The sequence below is a fragment of the Schistocerca americana genome, chromosome X, assembly GCF_021461395.2.
Source record: "Schistocerca americana isolate TAMUIC-IGC-003095 chromosome X, iqSchAmer2.1, whole genome shotgun sequence".
Lineage (NCBI taxonomy): Eukaryota > Metazoa > Arthropoda > Insecta > Orthoptera > Acrididae > Schistocerca > Schistocerca americana.
Genome location: NC_060130.1, coordinates 725999955 through 726016110, shown reverse-complemented (window position 1 = coordinate 726016110; position 16156 = coordinate 725999955). Strand labels below are relative to the sequence as shown.

Sequence of the window (16156 nt, the reverse complement as noted above, 5' to 3'; positions counted from 1 at the left end):
CAGTCAGGCTTTTTGTACACATTCACATTGAGAACAAGAAAATGTGATTATGTTGGTAGTTATTTAGTTCCACTTCACCATTGGGCAGATGACAAAGATATTATCTGTATACTGAAAACAACATTATGGTACTGTTATGCAGTCTGAATATCACAATAAAGGTGCCTGCTGTAACTGATGATAGTAGGGATCTCACAACTACACCATCAATCTCTTCATGGAACTATCCTTTCCACTTGAGGTGTATGGTTGCAAGACAATAATGCTTGTGCTTACAAATGTCAGGTGCCATACATCCCTGTAAAATACTGATGCTTTTTCACTTGTATGTTCAATAATAACAGGTTTTAAATTGAAAAATCGCAGCAGGGATGCCTCTCGAGTTAATAAATGTACTTTGCAGTAATATATAAAATCTCATTCAGTTCCATCGAAAACTGTTGCAAGTGACTGTGGAATAATGTGTGAGACTTCAGGAATTTTACTGGCAGAAGTAAAGCTGTAGTACCGGGCGTGAGTCGTGCTTCGGTAGCTCAGTTGGTAGAGCACTTGCCCGCGAAAGGCAAAGGTCCCGAGTTTGAGTCTTGGTCGGGCACACAGTTTTAATCTGCCAGGAAGTTTCATATCAGCGCACACTCCGCTGCAGAGTGAAAATCTCATTCAGGAATTTTACTATTCAACCATCAATTCCATCATGTACTCCATTTTAACAAATTTATCAACAAGTGCTTCTTGATGTGCAGAACAATGAACCCCATCTGTCAATCACTGTAATTTTTTGCTCTTTTGTTGTCAACTAAATTTTTAAATCTTTCTGCACAGTGTTGTAAAATCGTTTCATAGCAAATTTGTGGTACCTGTTGATTATGTGACTGCTCCCTGTCACCCCTCTCTTCTGCCACTCCTATTCAATTGCAAAGATCTTTGATGACAGATCACTAGACTACCTCTTTTTGTGCAACCAGCTACTGAACCTATGAACATCTTCCATAGCCTGAAGTGGATTATTCCACTGTCAGTTGCAACAGTTTTCGATGGAACTGAATGAGATGTATAGAGATTTTATATATTATTACAAAGTACATTGATAATTGAATTTACAAGTGAAAACAGAGTGTAGAAACTAAAGTTAGAACATCCAGAATGGATTGCAGACCTCACATTTTATGTTACTTGTGTGCACACTGCCCACAGTAAGACACTGCAAGATCCAAAACAACGTATTTATGATTTGATGGCGACGCATTTAAAAAGAAAATCCCATTGGAGAAGGGATAAATTGTGACAAAAATACATTCCAGTTCCCTAAGCTCACTGGCTTTAAAAAAATGGGAGTTTCAAAGAATTCATTATGGCCTTAAAAAAATTACAAGGCTAGTTTTCTATACATTTTGAGGCCATTTCCAGTCTTATTTTCGAGCTGTTTTTGAGACTGTTTGCCATTTCAGTTGAAAGTGTCCGTGTGCATGTGCAGATCGCATGATTGATTGATCTGCAGTGTAATTTCAATGTTTACCTTGTTTCTTCAGGTAGAGTTTCCAGGCCTCCATAAGGAGGTTGCAAAAGTGCTACAATATTTCAATTAATAGATATGTGTGAAAGCTGTTTTTTTTTCAGTTATGAAACTAAATAAGTCACTGCTATGTGGTAACTTGAATGCAAATATCTGTGAAATTGTCTGTGTCTGTCCATATGCTGACAGTTTGTACCAGATAAAAATTGTGCCTTCAGCATGCCAAAAGTAATTAAATAATACTGAACATTTCTTTCATTTGTGATCTATATTGTTGAGAAATATTAAATATGAAACCAAATCATATGCAGTGTGACTGCATTGCCATCTAAATATGGCATGTTTCTCCCTCTTCCCCCTCCTCAAGCCCTGACAGCATGGCATGGCAGTGGGGGAAGGGTGCAGCCAGTCTGAGCACTATGGCACATGAGCCAGGGAATGTCTTGCCAGTGGAATTCTTGGCTGCCCCTGCTCTACAGGGTGTCAGCCCCCTCTCCACCTAACCCTATCCAGTCATCTAACCAATAATCAAGTTCTTTAACATTTTTGACGTTATTGTGACTTCTAACTGTGGAAGGTTTTTACAACTGCATCCAATTGTATAAAGCAGCCTCAATCTCAACAGGTTGATACCCTACAGATCTCCATATTTGGCCACCATGACACAACTCAGAAAAATTGGGGTTGACCCTGTAGCCATTAGCTGACACACTGAGCGAGGTGGCGCAGTGGTTAGCACACTGGACTCGCATCCGGGAGGACGACGGTTCAATCCCATCTCCAGCCATCCTGATTTAGGTTTTCCATGATTTCCCTAAATCGTTTCAGGCAAATGCCGGGATGGTTCCTTTGAAAGGGCACAGCCGATTTCCTTCCCAATCCTTCCCTAAACCGAGCTTGCGCTCCGTCTCTAATTACCTCATTGTCGATGGGACGTTAAACACTAACCACCACCACCACCATTAGCTGACAGATTTTGAAACCTGCTGGTCAAAGCCAACAGGCATGTGGAGGAGTGCTGCCGCAATGGTCTCCAATTTCCCATGAGAAAAGCACAGAATCCTTACACTAATAGGTGGGTCTCCACTTACCAGTTCTATCCACTTTCTAGCCCAGGTTCCCCCTTGCCAGAAAAAGCCAAGAATCTCACCTCATAGATCCAAACCAACACCAAAGCTTTCCAGGCCAAGCAGAAAAGACAAATCAGGTAATCTCACATTGTCTGCCTTCTCGCAGTTTACACCCTGTGTACATAATAGGCTACTTGACCTTGGACTGTTGGGACAAAACAGTTGATCCCTCACCTGTCCAGCACATAGGGGGTATACATGCCCTGTTCATCAAATGGTTTTGGAATAAATGATGCAGAGAAAGCAGTTGGATGCTAAGTTTCCACCAATTACTTCAGGGCCTCTTAGTCCAGAGCCAATTATTGAGGCTTGAAGCGACATCCTAATTCGTGGTCAACCATCTAGGTGCAAGCACCCAATGGGTGTCTGTAATCGGACACTTGTGCCATACTGGGTTGCACAAGGTAATACTCTCACCACACTCTTGTATGCTTGAACTGGGACAGAAGGATTCCCTGATGTTGCTCTGCTGTACATTGGAATTGCATAAGCATATCTAGGAGCATACACAGCTCTAACTAGAAATCTAGACCCAGTGATGTTTTTGACAACTGATAACTGGAGATGGCGAAATATCATTATACAAGCTCTGAAGTGACATTGACCTTGTAGTAAACCTGATGTTGAAGACATCTTGCAACAATGGTCAAACACTGGGCTATATAATGACATGATGATGTCACATACCTTGAAAAGTTTTATTGTTTTAGATGCTGTGTTTTGTTACATCTATCTCTAAGATCCCTTAAATTATGGCTATGAATGTTCATTTGTGAGGATATGCCAGGTTCAAGATATTTACTGTAATGTTGGACAAATCCCACATGCCATATAATTTGAGAAGTACACAAACAGATAATTATGTATGCAATGAAAGGACATTTAATTATAATTGCGTATGTGAGTAGTGAAATGAGATTTAATAATATTTCTGTGTATATGTTCAATAGACTTTCTGTTTGAAGATCAGTTTTCAGTTCTTATATTTATCTGTTGAGTACTAAATATATTGCATTGAAAGGTTAAAGTGCTGGTGAATTTGTTACATACCAGTACATTACCACAAGAGTTGCTTCTTAAGTGTAGGCCTCAGGTGTATTATTAAATTTTTTTTCTAGCATTTATGTGATGCAGGCAACCATATTGAAACCATACCAAAAGATAGTAAAATATAGTGTGTTGCTAATTAATACTTTTAGTTCTTTTTAAAATTTATGGAGTTCTGAAATTATTTTTACTGAGTTTGGCCATAAAGCAATGAAACTCTCTGGCAGAGCAATTTGTGTGTGTGTGTGTGTGTGTGTGTGTGTGTGTGTGTGTGTGTATGTGGAAAGGGGGGGGGGGGGTTCAGAGCTAATCAGTGCACTGTGCAGCAGTTATGTCTAGACTCTGACACAGTGAAGATCATGACTCGTGCAGAAGCTGGTTTTAAGTTTTGGGCGTAGCAGAAAACGTGAAAAATGGAGCATTCACTGGAGCAGCACTATGCAATTAAATTGTGCTTTCACCTGGGCGAAACTGCTTCCAACACATTTTCTTTGGTTAAGGAGGCTTGCAAAGATGAATGCCTGTCAAGGACCCAGGCTGTACAGGAGTTCGAGAACAGACAGCATTTGTTAAAGACACGGAGCAATCTAGATGATGTGCAACGAGTGGTTTGGACAAAAATGTGGCCAAAATTGGGAAAAAAATACAAGACTTTGAACTTTTAGGACAAACTGTCAATGACGTTTTGTACAAAGAAGTCCTTGCACAGCTCCACAGAGTCTTTAAATGGAAATGACCGGAGCTTGCTGATTGCTGGAAATTCCACCACAACAATGCTCCAGTCCACACCACCTTTGTTGTGACTGCCTGCCTGGGCCAGAAAGGGGTTGCAACCTTGCAGCAGCCACCGTAGAGCCCAAATATGAGTGCACCAGACTTTTATCTTTTCCCAAGGCTCAAGAGAAGCCTGAAAGGTCACCATTTCAGTGATTTTCCTGCCATTCACAGGCAGTCACAGAGTCTCTGAAAGAGGTTTCCTTAGGAAATGCACTAAAAAGATTTTTCACCTAATACAATGCACTTTTTTGATACATAGCTTTTTTGTGTTTGTTTATGAAAATTGTCAATATTTCTTGTTTCCAAGCTATGTAATTGACCGTTTATAAATATAGAAAAATGCTGAGGTCATTATTTTTTTGAAAATATACGTACGTGATTCTCTCGGTGTGACCCATCTGATGATTCTTATTTCTCTTCTTTGAAGTATATATGAGTCTTTAGCCAGACTGATATTCCACCAAAACACTGTTCCCTATCATAATATCCTATGCATGAATGCAAAATAGTACACAACACTGTATCAGTACTACAGAAATATTTAAGCATTCTTAAAACATAACAATACAGACATAATTTTTGTTGTTTAACAATTACGTACATTTCTCCAGCCTTAAATGTTCACCCAACCACATTTTTCAAAATTTTAATGTGAGTTGTTTGCCAGATCTGAACACTGCCCAAGGTTTACTGTTAAATTGGTTCCTAGTTTGTTCATCATATGGCTGAAGTTAATCCTTTTTTCATTTACAATCAGTCTGTTGTGCCTAAGCCATTGTTTGCTTCTTCTGTTGCCACTGTGACACTTTCCTGTAAGTCAGATTCATTCATTTCCTGTTAAACAGACTGGTGTCATCTGCAAACAATATTGTACTTGCTGCTGATATAGAGCTTGGCATGTCATTTGTAAATATATGGCTTTCCATTAAAATTGCAACACCATGGCATGCAACTTGGATACACAGTAGATTAGCATTTCAGTACAATTGCACAAAGTAGGGAAGGATAATGCCATCTACATTCTGTATATAAGGAATAATTACACAGCAGGTATCTTGTGCAAAAATAACATTTGAATGTTGTTTGTTTGCAAGAAGATCATGATAATCCTTATGTAAGAATGAGAAAGTCTACCAGCATGCCAGAATTTGACAGCAGCAGGATCGTGGCCTGTGTTGATTGCTGTTTGTTGTTCCACAATAATGCTGCTTGTATTGGATGGTCCTATTACTTTCATGTGAATATGCAATTAATAGGTACAGGAGGAACATACTCATTGCCATGCTTAACCTTAGCAACCCCGCAGGACTAGCACTCGAGAGGACAGGTGTATTATTCACTCAACCATGTAGGATTATGCAGACTTGCCACATACCCTGAGTCAGGAAAGCTGGTTTAGAAAAAATATCTGAATGGTGCGAAAAGTGGCAGTTGACCCTAAATAACGAAAAGTGTGAGGCCATCCACATGAGTGCTAAAAAGAACTCGTTAAAGTTCAGTTACACGATAAATCAGTCTAATCTAAAGGCCGTAAATTCAACTAAATACCTAGGTATTACAATTACGAACAACTTAAGTTGGAAAGAACACACAGAAAATATTGTGGGCAAGGCTAACCAATAGCATATAGCATGACAAGTATGCATACAGACAGTGCAATGGTGCCTGGAGCACTAGGAGCTGTCTGCTCGGCAACCATTGTTATGGCTTCCCTTGATGTGGCATCAAATTGAGGCTCGCTGAGAGTAGTGCACTCAATGATCCAATGGATGTCCAGCACGTCAGAGTCCTCCGATCGGTCCTCATCAGTGGCAAACCCAGTTACTGCTTGCACTGAGGCCGACCCCTCACCTGTGGTCGAGTGGGAGATCGCCCCAGGGCGAAGCAGCCAGCGAAAGACTTCCCAGGCGGCCGCACGTAAGGTCTCCCTGGTTTGTCTGACAAACAGGTTCCAGGTGCTGTCTGTGGCTGACACTGTCACTGAGCCATATGCTGTCGCCTGTCTTGTTTCAGAGGAAACCACTCAGCCTGCAAGATCCGGGCAATCGCAGAGAGTGGAATTATTGGCAGTTGGGAGCTCCAATGCTAGGCCCATTATGAGGACCCTTAGGGACCTGACTCACAAGGAGGGTAAGAAAACCAATGTGCGCTCCGTGTGCATACCGGCTGGAGTCATTCCAGATGTGGAAAGGGTCCTCCCGGATACCATGAGGAGCACAGGGTGCAGCCAACTGCAGGTGGTTGCTCATGTCAGTGCCAATGATGTGTGTCACTTTGGATCAGAAGATATTCTCTCTGGTTTTGAGCAGCTAACAGAAGTGGTGAAGGCTGCCAGTCTCCCTTGCAAGATGAAAGCAGAGCTGCCCATTTGTAGCATAGTCGACAGGACCGATTGTGGACCTCTGGTACAGAGCTGAGTGGTGGGTCTGAATCGGAGGCTCAGACGGTTCTGCGACCGTGTAGGCTGCAGATTCCTTACGCAGTTGCTGAAAGGTTCAAAGAAGACTCGAGTTTGATTTCAAACACGTACCCAACTCATAAAATAGTAGTTGGTGGTAACTTTAATTTACCCTCGATATGTTGGCAAAAATACATTTTTAATTCCAGAGGTACACATAAAATATCATCTGAAATTGTGCTAAACGCATTCTCTGAAAATTATTTCGAGCAGTTAGTTCATGAGCCCATGCGAATAGTAAACAGTTGTGAAAACACATTTGACCTGTTAGCAATAAATAATCCTGAGTTAATAACAAGTGAGACTGAATATTGTAATCCCCAAATCCTCAAAAAATAAGCGAAAAATATACCTATTCAAAAAAGCAGATTAAAATTCACTTGACACCTTCCTGAAAGACAATCTCCACTAATTCCAAATTAATAATATAAGTGTAGACCAGATGTGGGTTAAATTCAAAGAAATAGTATTGGCAGCAGTTGGGAGATTTATACCAAATACGACAGACCTGATCCTCCTTTGTACACAAAACGGGGTTATAACACTGTTGCAGAAACAACAAAAGAAACATGTCAAATTTAAACAGACGCAAAATCCCCAATATTGGTGATCCTTTACAGAAGCTCGAAATCTGGTGCAGAGTTCAATGCAAGATGCTTATAACAGTTTCCACAACGAAACTTTGTCTTGAAACCTGGCAGAAAATCCAAAGAGATTCTGGTCGTATGTGTAGTATGTTAGTGGCAAGAAACAATCAATGCCATCTCTGCACTATAACAATGGAGATACTATTGAAGACAGTGCTGCCAAAGCAGAGTTACTAAACACAGCCTTCCAAAATGCCTTCACAAAAGAAGACGAAGTAAATATTTCAGAACTCGAATTGAGAACAGCTGCCAACATGAGTAATGTAGAAGTAAATATCCTCGGAGTAGTGAAGCAATCAAATCACTTAATACAAGCAAGTCTTCTGGTCCAGACTGTATACCAATTAGGTTCCTTTCCGAGTATGCTGATGCATTAGCTCCATACTTAACAATCATATACAACCGTTCGCTTGACAAAAGTTCCGTACCCAAAGACAGGTCACACCTATATTCCAGAAAGGTAGTAGGAGTAATCCACTAAATTACAGGCCCATATCATTAACGTCGATATGCAGCAGGATTTTAGAATATATATTGTGTTCGAACAATATGAATTACCTCGAAGGAAACGGTCTATTGACACAGTCAACATGGGTTTAGAAAACATCGTTCCTGTGAAACCCAACTAGCTCTTTATTCACATGAAGTGCTGAGTGCTATTGACAAGGGATTTCAGATCGATTCCGTATTCCTGGATTTCCGGAAGGCTTTTGACACTGTACCACACAAGCGGCTCATAGTGAAATTGCGTGCGTATGGAATATCGTCTCAGTTATGTGACTGGATTTGTGATTTTCTGTGAGAGAGGTCACAGTTCGTAGTAATTGACAGAAAGTCATCGAGTAAAACAGAAGTGATTTCAGGTGTTCCCCAAGGTAGTGTTATAAGCCCTTTGCTGTTCCTTATCTATATAAACAATTTGGGGGACAATCTGAGCAACCGTCTTCGGTTGTTTGCAGATGACACTGTCGTTTATCGACTAATAAAGTCATCAGAAGATCAAAACAAACTGCAAAACGGTTTAGAAAAAATATCTGAATGGTGCGAAAAGTGGCAGTTGACCCTAAATAACGAAAAGTGTGAGGCCATCCACATGAGTGCTAAAAAGAACTCATTAAACTTCAGTTACACGATAAATCAGTCTAATCTAAAGGCTGTAAATTCAACTAAATACCTAGGTATTACAATTACGAACAACTTAAGTTGGAAAGAACACATAGAGAATATTGTGAGCAAGGCTAACCAAAGGCTGTGTTTTATTGGCAGGACACTTAGAAAATGTAACAGCTCTACTAAGGAGACTGCCTACACTACACTTTTCCGTACTCTTTTAGAATACTGCTGCGCAGTGTGGGATCCTTACCAGATAGGACTGACGGAGTACATCGAAAAAGTTCAAAGGAAGGCAGCACATTTTGTATTATCGTGAAATATGGGAAAGAGTGTCACAGAAATTATGCAGGATTTGGGCTGGAAATCATTAAAAGAAAGGCATTTTTCGTTGCGATGGAATCTTCTCACGAAATTCCAATCATCAACTTTCTCCTCCGAATGCGAAAATATTTTGTTGACACCGACCTACATAGTGAGAAACGATCACCACGATAAAATAAGGGAAATCAGAGCTCGTACAGAAAGATATAGGTGTTCATTCTTTCTGCGCACTATACGAGATTGGAATAATAGAGAATTGTGAAGGTGGTTCGATGAACCCTCTGCCAGGCACTTAAATGTGATTTGCAGAGTATCCATGTAGATGTAGATGACAACACTGAACAAATGAATGGCAAGATGTTGTCATTTCAGATGAGTCTCAGTTCTGTGTACAGCGTCATGATGAATGCATGGCAGCTCCAAGGAGACTGAATGTAGCCAGATTGCATTTTTAATGTCATGGGGTACAGCAGCTGTCATGATGGTGTGAGTTGCCTTTGGGTGAAAAACACACTCACATATAGTTCACTTAGTGGTAATTTCCTGACTTGTTCTGGCTGGCACCTGTGGCCAATCTTTGAGGTCTCCATAATGTTATCTTTCAACAAGTTAATAGAAGACCATGTTTTCCGTGTTGTTCTTACCTACCTTGTGGCAGTGTGTGCTCATTTGTTGCTCTGTCGAGAATGTTATCCAGATCTCTCACCTGTTGATAATGTCTGTTTGTGGGTTGTCGAGTGACTTGCATGCCACCACTTGCCGACCACATATGATTAATGGAATCTGGCAAAGAGCTGTACCAGCATGGAATGGCATTACCCCTGTCTGTCATCCAAGCTTAGTTTGACCTGATGCCCAGCTGGGCAAGAGTCAGTTTTGCTACTGGAAATGACACCTCTGTGTATTTAATTTCATATCCTGTATAAACCCAAATAAGCTTCAAATTTAATCATGGATTCTTCCTTCTGTATTGTACATCCATAAGCAATAATGTTACATTATTTGTTATCCTTCCTGATGTAATTTTAATGGCCAATGGTGTATTAAGAAAAAAACGAAGGTCTCTTTGCAGAGCTGATGATTAAACTCTATCTGTAAGTTGTATATCTGCCTGTTGAAGTCTGTTAGAAAGATAATACTTAAACAAGTCATATCCTGCTCCCTGGGTCTTCTAGAAATATAGTTTATGGGGTGTAAAATTGTTGTCAGTGACATCAAATATCTTACATCCCAAAACAGGCCACAATTTACATAGTTTGATTCATTACTGTCTATGGAGTATATGATTAATTTGTAGCAGATTTTGCTTCAGTTGTGGGAGAATTATCTTTTTGCACAGATTTTACTGGCATAATTGTAGGAGCTGAAACAACAGCAACTACATATTGTTTATTATTAACAGTTTCCAGCATACAGTTAATTTTTTGGCCCAATAAATTTTTGCCCCTTCTGTTAAATTGTATTCCATGACTTTTTGGCAAAGTCTTGGAATGGATTCCATGCTTACAAAATATATATTTGATAAACCTTTCACATCTTGAAGTATTGTCTATTGACTTATCTCTGTATTCGTATTAACACATGATGAATTCAGGAGGATATGTCTGTGTGGAATTTTGACTACAATAGTAACATAATGTATTGTGAACAGTAGGTATTCCCCTTATTTACTGATTGAAAAATATACTTAAGTCCACTACCCAGTGTGTTCAGCACTTTATTTACCAATAAAAATTGATATTTGTGTTGAATAAAATGTATTAGAGTATATTACAAGGTTTTGGCAAATGTATAGCATATTTCATCTGTAATTAATCCTATGAAAGTAAAAAAATGTCAGCTATTGGTGTTGCTCAAATGATATCAACCTCATCTAGATTTATGTGTTATATTTGTGAAGTATGTAATTAATGCTATGGCTCTCAGAAATTTTTTATCGGTTTGATCAATAATCACCAAATCCTGAACACATACTTTTAATGTAATGTGATGCTTAATAATAAGTATGCCGAAACATGCTGGCAGGTTAAAAATGTGTACCATACTGGGCTCGAGTTCTGAAAACGGTGCATACTTTGCTGCAGAGTGAAAGATCCACTCTGAGAACATGCAGGATGTTAGTATCTACTGTTTTAGATTTTTTAAATCAATATTCTGTGTATCTTTTCTGTTGTTACATTAAATATACTTCTAGTGCGTAAATGTACTAGCAGTATGTTTCACAGCTATTCTGTTATAATATTTTTCAGTTCGTTGTCAGGTATTACAAAAATATTTGTAGAATCATAATGTAATGATATCTTCACAGGTTTCTTGCTGTATTAGATCAGTGTGTGAGTATGACATTTTGGAAACACTACTCTCTCCCTTTATATCTTCTGGTAAAGTGCCAGTGTATCATTGACCACATCCTCATACAGGTACTGCAGCAGGCATTTAAATCTTGCAAAATGTGCTTCACAATAGTTTAACAGTGGCCTGGCCAGTCATTTATATAGCTGGCAATTCACATACACTATCTATCCACCACTTCCCTGTGCAATGCACCCCACTGAGTCTGCCATCTTATTTCTTCAAAGGTTGGTTATTTAGCTGGTCTGAGGGCAAAACACTTACCTTGGTTAACAAATTTGTCAACAGTTCTATGTTGATTGCCTTTTTAAAAATGCTTTCACAGAAACCGTTAGCTGAGCAGCTGACAGTTATCTTTTTGAAATTGAACGTGTACTTTTCCATTATGCTGTGCTGTGCTCAGTCAGTGCAGATTTATTGTCCTGCCTTAGCTTTATGTTATATATGTTTACAGTGCAACACAAGGAGAGACAGTGCTGCATTTGTCTGATGTAAGACTTCCAGGGTTTGCATGGAATATGATATATGCCCTGAAGCTTCCTTGTATTTGCAAGTTTTCGAAATATGTGCATAATACCTTTCTTAGGCAGAGTTTGGCCAATTCTTGTGGAGGCTGCACCAACTTATTGCAGGAATGCAATCTTCTTTTCCCTTTCATTGTTTGCTCCTTCTTTACTCTTGTCATTGTGTCTCTGTGCCCCCAGAGTCTTCTTAATTTCATTATGTCTGTAGCCATAGGAAACAAAAGTCTTTTTTAGATGGTCCAGTGTCATCAATACATTGCAGTCATCACATGCGACATTTGCTCTGGGCACCAGGGCTGTCAGACAAGAGTATCACTGTCCTGGATGATTGCAGCTTGTTGCTGGAAGATACAGGATTTGTGAGTAGTTTCCTGTAAAATCTATGCCTCAGAGTGCCATCAGGTTTCATTTTTACATGGACATCCAAAAACCAGAGGCAGTTGTTCCCTCAACATTGGTGGTATAGCAACTGTTTTGATAAATCTTGTTGAGGTGGTTGAAGAACTTGTCTAAAGAGCCCCTCCCATATTGCCAAACTACGAATATGTTGTCAGTGTACCTGTAGTAGGTCTGTTCTTAGTGCAATCTTTTCAAATTCTTCCATGTAAAACTTTACGATGACAGATGATGGAGGCAAGCCCATTGGAACCCCATGATTTTTTTCATAGTAGTTTCCATCACATGGGAGATATGTTGTTGTTTTCTTGTTGACATCCCAAAAACTAGAGGTATATTGGTGACTTTTGGTGTCAATTTATTGTTCACAACGGTTCCCCTCCAAGAGGCATGGGTTTTACTAGAACTACGTTTTGAACCTTGCATGCTCTGCCTAAGAAAATTATCAAGCCCATATTTTGACCACCAGCAAAAATAAGGAATCTTTTGGGCAGTGTGGAAGATAATCTAAGAATTTGTACTCTAGGGGCCTTCACATTCCATGCAAATGTGGATAATTTTATGTGGAAGAACTGCAGCACTGTATCACGTACATAGCAGTGAACATGTATGCCATATAGGACTTGGGAAGGCAGTTATTGAGGAGGCATTACTAAGGAGGCAGTTGAGATACAAATATTGATCAATCTTGTTAATGAAGATAAGAGTTTTGCCATCTCTGCTGCTTGGCATAGACTTTGATGCTATAAGATGCATCATGCAGAGCTGTGGTGGGTGACAGACTCGAGTTGCGAGCTACATGAACAGTCAGCTGGGCCGTTGTTAAACTGTTGTGGAGTAACTGTTACAAGAATTAAATGCTTGCCGCCAATACCTACATAAGGAGCTGGTCTGTGATACACTAGCACTTTGCCAGAACATGGAAAGAGAAAGAGAGAAACACCTTTCTGAAACATTTGTGGAAATGAAACTGTGAAGATTATATTGCATTGACACATCACAAAAAACATTTACAGACACATGAATCATAATTTTTATACTTTTTCCTGTATAGAAGGACATATATGGCTGCACATCATGGAACATTTTTGTTTATTTTGGCATAAGTTACAATTACCCTATTCTGTCAGCATGCTCTTATTCAGAACTGTGAAATCATTTTGATTTAATCACATTCTGCACTCAGTCAGTACTGATTTATGCTCACACTGACAACATAATTCACTGATATCTTTAGAAAACTGAGGAAATCATTGAGACAAAGACTGAGGAGAAACCACCAGAAAACAAAGTTGAACCAACAAAGAAATTGGAGCCTCTTAAGGTAATTCTGTGTATGACTTCAGTTACAATTGAGTAATACAGTTTTATAATTCTCACTGACTCACTCTTACTCACAACAATGGGATGTAGATACAACAGAATCCAGACACTTCAAACAGTCCATTAGGGTCCGTTAGTGGAACTCTTAAGCATGTAGAATACATTGTTAGAGAGAAGCAGCTATTATAAACTCTTCTAGTATAATTAACTAACTATCTTTACTAATTATACGTCCTTACATGATGGTGTATGATGCTTCAGAAGTGAGCTTGGCTAATAATTTTCTTTGGTGGCTGAAAAGCCACTTCAGTTTCTCAGTGTTTCCAGTGGCATGCCTTTTGTGTTTTGAAGCTTGTTAAAGAAGACAGAGAAGCCCTTTGAACTCCTGACAAGAATACATGCTTATAGTCTAATTCCTTCTTGCTTTCCTTAAATAAATACATGTATTTAGATTACTCTGTGGCTATACCTAAGTAGTCATTAAAAACACTGCAATTAACACAACATGTTATATCTTGTGACTACTACGTGTGCACTGAATGTGGTGTCACTGTGTGTGCATGTTTGACTCTGTTGCCAATTGTATCAGCATGGTCCAGCTGCTGGAGGCTGCATGTAGGAGGTGTGCATGCAGTCTCCAGCACATTGTTACCACTGACTCACACATATATATGCAAGAAGCAGTGCTAACTAGCTCTCTTGTGTGCCTTTTCAGAGTGCCATTCCCATCAGTGTACTGTGTTGTGTTACATGGTGATTAAAGGGAGGCTGTTTTCCATTGTAGTTGAGGGCTTCATGAATAAAGTAATATTTGGGTTACTTTGCACTGGTCTCATGTAATACATAGTTATGACACAGTTGGTGACAAGGATGGTATCCAATTGTGTTGTAACTAAGTAGCACATGAGACCAGTCCCAAGTAACCCAAATACGGCTTTATTCATGAAGCACTCAACTACAATGGACAACAGAGCTCATGAATCCCTACATAACAAGACACAGTACACTGATATGAACAGCACGCTGGAAGACACCCAAGAGAGACGGATAGTGTTGTTCCGTGCATATATACGCGTGAGTTGCCAGTAGACGTTATGGTGGAGACCTAGCCCTGTGCACACCTTCCACAGGCAGCCTCCAGTGACCGGCTAGCACTGATACAGTTGACAACTAATTCAAACATGCATACGCAGGATATAACACAACATAATGTGGAAATCTGATTGACAGACATATAAATTTTATACTATTCTTAGTATTAATAAATAAGCGTACTGAATTTTATCACATTACTTTACTGCATATGTTAACTAATTAGTTTTAGCTAAAGTCCAGGTTTGCTTTGCATGCATATTCCAGGAGTATTTGTATGTCTGAAAATGAATTTTACATAACAATGATGTGGAGTTTATTGTGCCCATGAATATATTGTGATGCACAATTTCCTGTTAATGCGTGAATAAATATTTTTGTCTGTACCAGTGATTTAAAAATAAGGTGACACCATTATTTAAGAGTATCTATCCAAAATTTTCTAAAATGTATTAATTACAACAATTACTTTTTACTTGTTCTACAACATTACTTTCAGTTTAAACCTGGTTCAGTAAGCATGTGTACTTGCCAGAATTACTGTCACTTCTGAAATTATTCCTGGTGATACTTTGTTAGGGCATTTTGCCTTTTCTACAGTTGTGCTTGCATTTTAGGAACTGTATCAAATCTTTTCCTCTTCAAACTGACTTTCCTCTTGGGAAAGAGAAAGAAGCTACATCGGTTGATACTTGATACATACAATGGGTTGGTAGCTGCTGGCATCTTACTTTTAGAAAATGAAACTTGCGCAAAGCACAACTTATCTGGACATGTGTTGTCATTGTAGAGCACCCCTTTGTTTCTGTGACTCATATCTGGACAACTTTGCCTTACATCCTCACTGAAATACCTCAGAAAATTGTGATAGCATGCTTTACTAACTGCTTGAGCAAAAGGGAAGAAATTCCGGTCAACAATTCTAACAGTAATGAATATGCACAATATTGTCGCCTTAATATCACTCTTCTTTGTTTACATATTTTCAAGTGGTGTGTGTTTTTCCAAATAAATTTGTAAATATTATTAATTACAATTTTCAAATTATAATTACTTGGGTGTGATAGTGAGAGGCAGGGAGCAAATTTGACATATGTTGTTGAAAAAATTGAAGCAAAGTTAACAGTTAGCCATGTATTTGTTTATGAATTTTTAGTAAAAACAAAGTGTTATTTACTTCAAAGTTGAGTTGGCAAAAAATGTAGCACAAAATTATAATGTACGAAATGGTAACAATGAGCTCAGGTTTCTACTGATTTCATATTACTGAAGAAAATGTTCTGTATAGAGAGGTGTTATTAAAAAAAGTTTTTAAACTGCATTAAAAATTAATTCTGAAAATAAAATCAGGATAATTTGAGGAATAGAAGTCAGAAGTGAAGTTTGGAAGTCTGTAAATGAATGGGATGATTTTGTAACTATAAAAGATTAGTCTCAGACATAATGGAAAAATTTAATACAAT

At 38.9% G+C, this 16156-nt stretch overlaps 1 protein-coding gene across 12 annotated transcripts in view; it reads left to right on the top strand.

The window, feature by feature from the left end:
• The window catches only part of LOC124555505 (twitchin), a 367233-nt gene that overhangs the window by 5666 nt on the left and 345411 nt on the right, over window positions 1–16156 (top strand). For 9 of the 12 annotated variants that reach the window (XM_047129451.1, XM_047129441.1, XM_047129443.1 and 6 more), the window contains one exon: window positions 13516–13602. The exons of the other annotated variants lie outside the window; for them this stretch is intronic. The gene's annotated coding sequence lies outside the window, so the exon portion shown is untranslated. Of the gene's footprint in view, window positions 1–13515; window positions 13603–16156 lie in introns of those variants that run through there. 12 annotated transcript variants of the gene reach the window in all.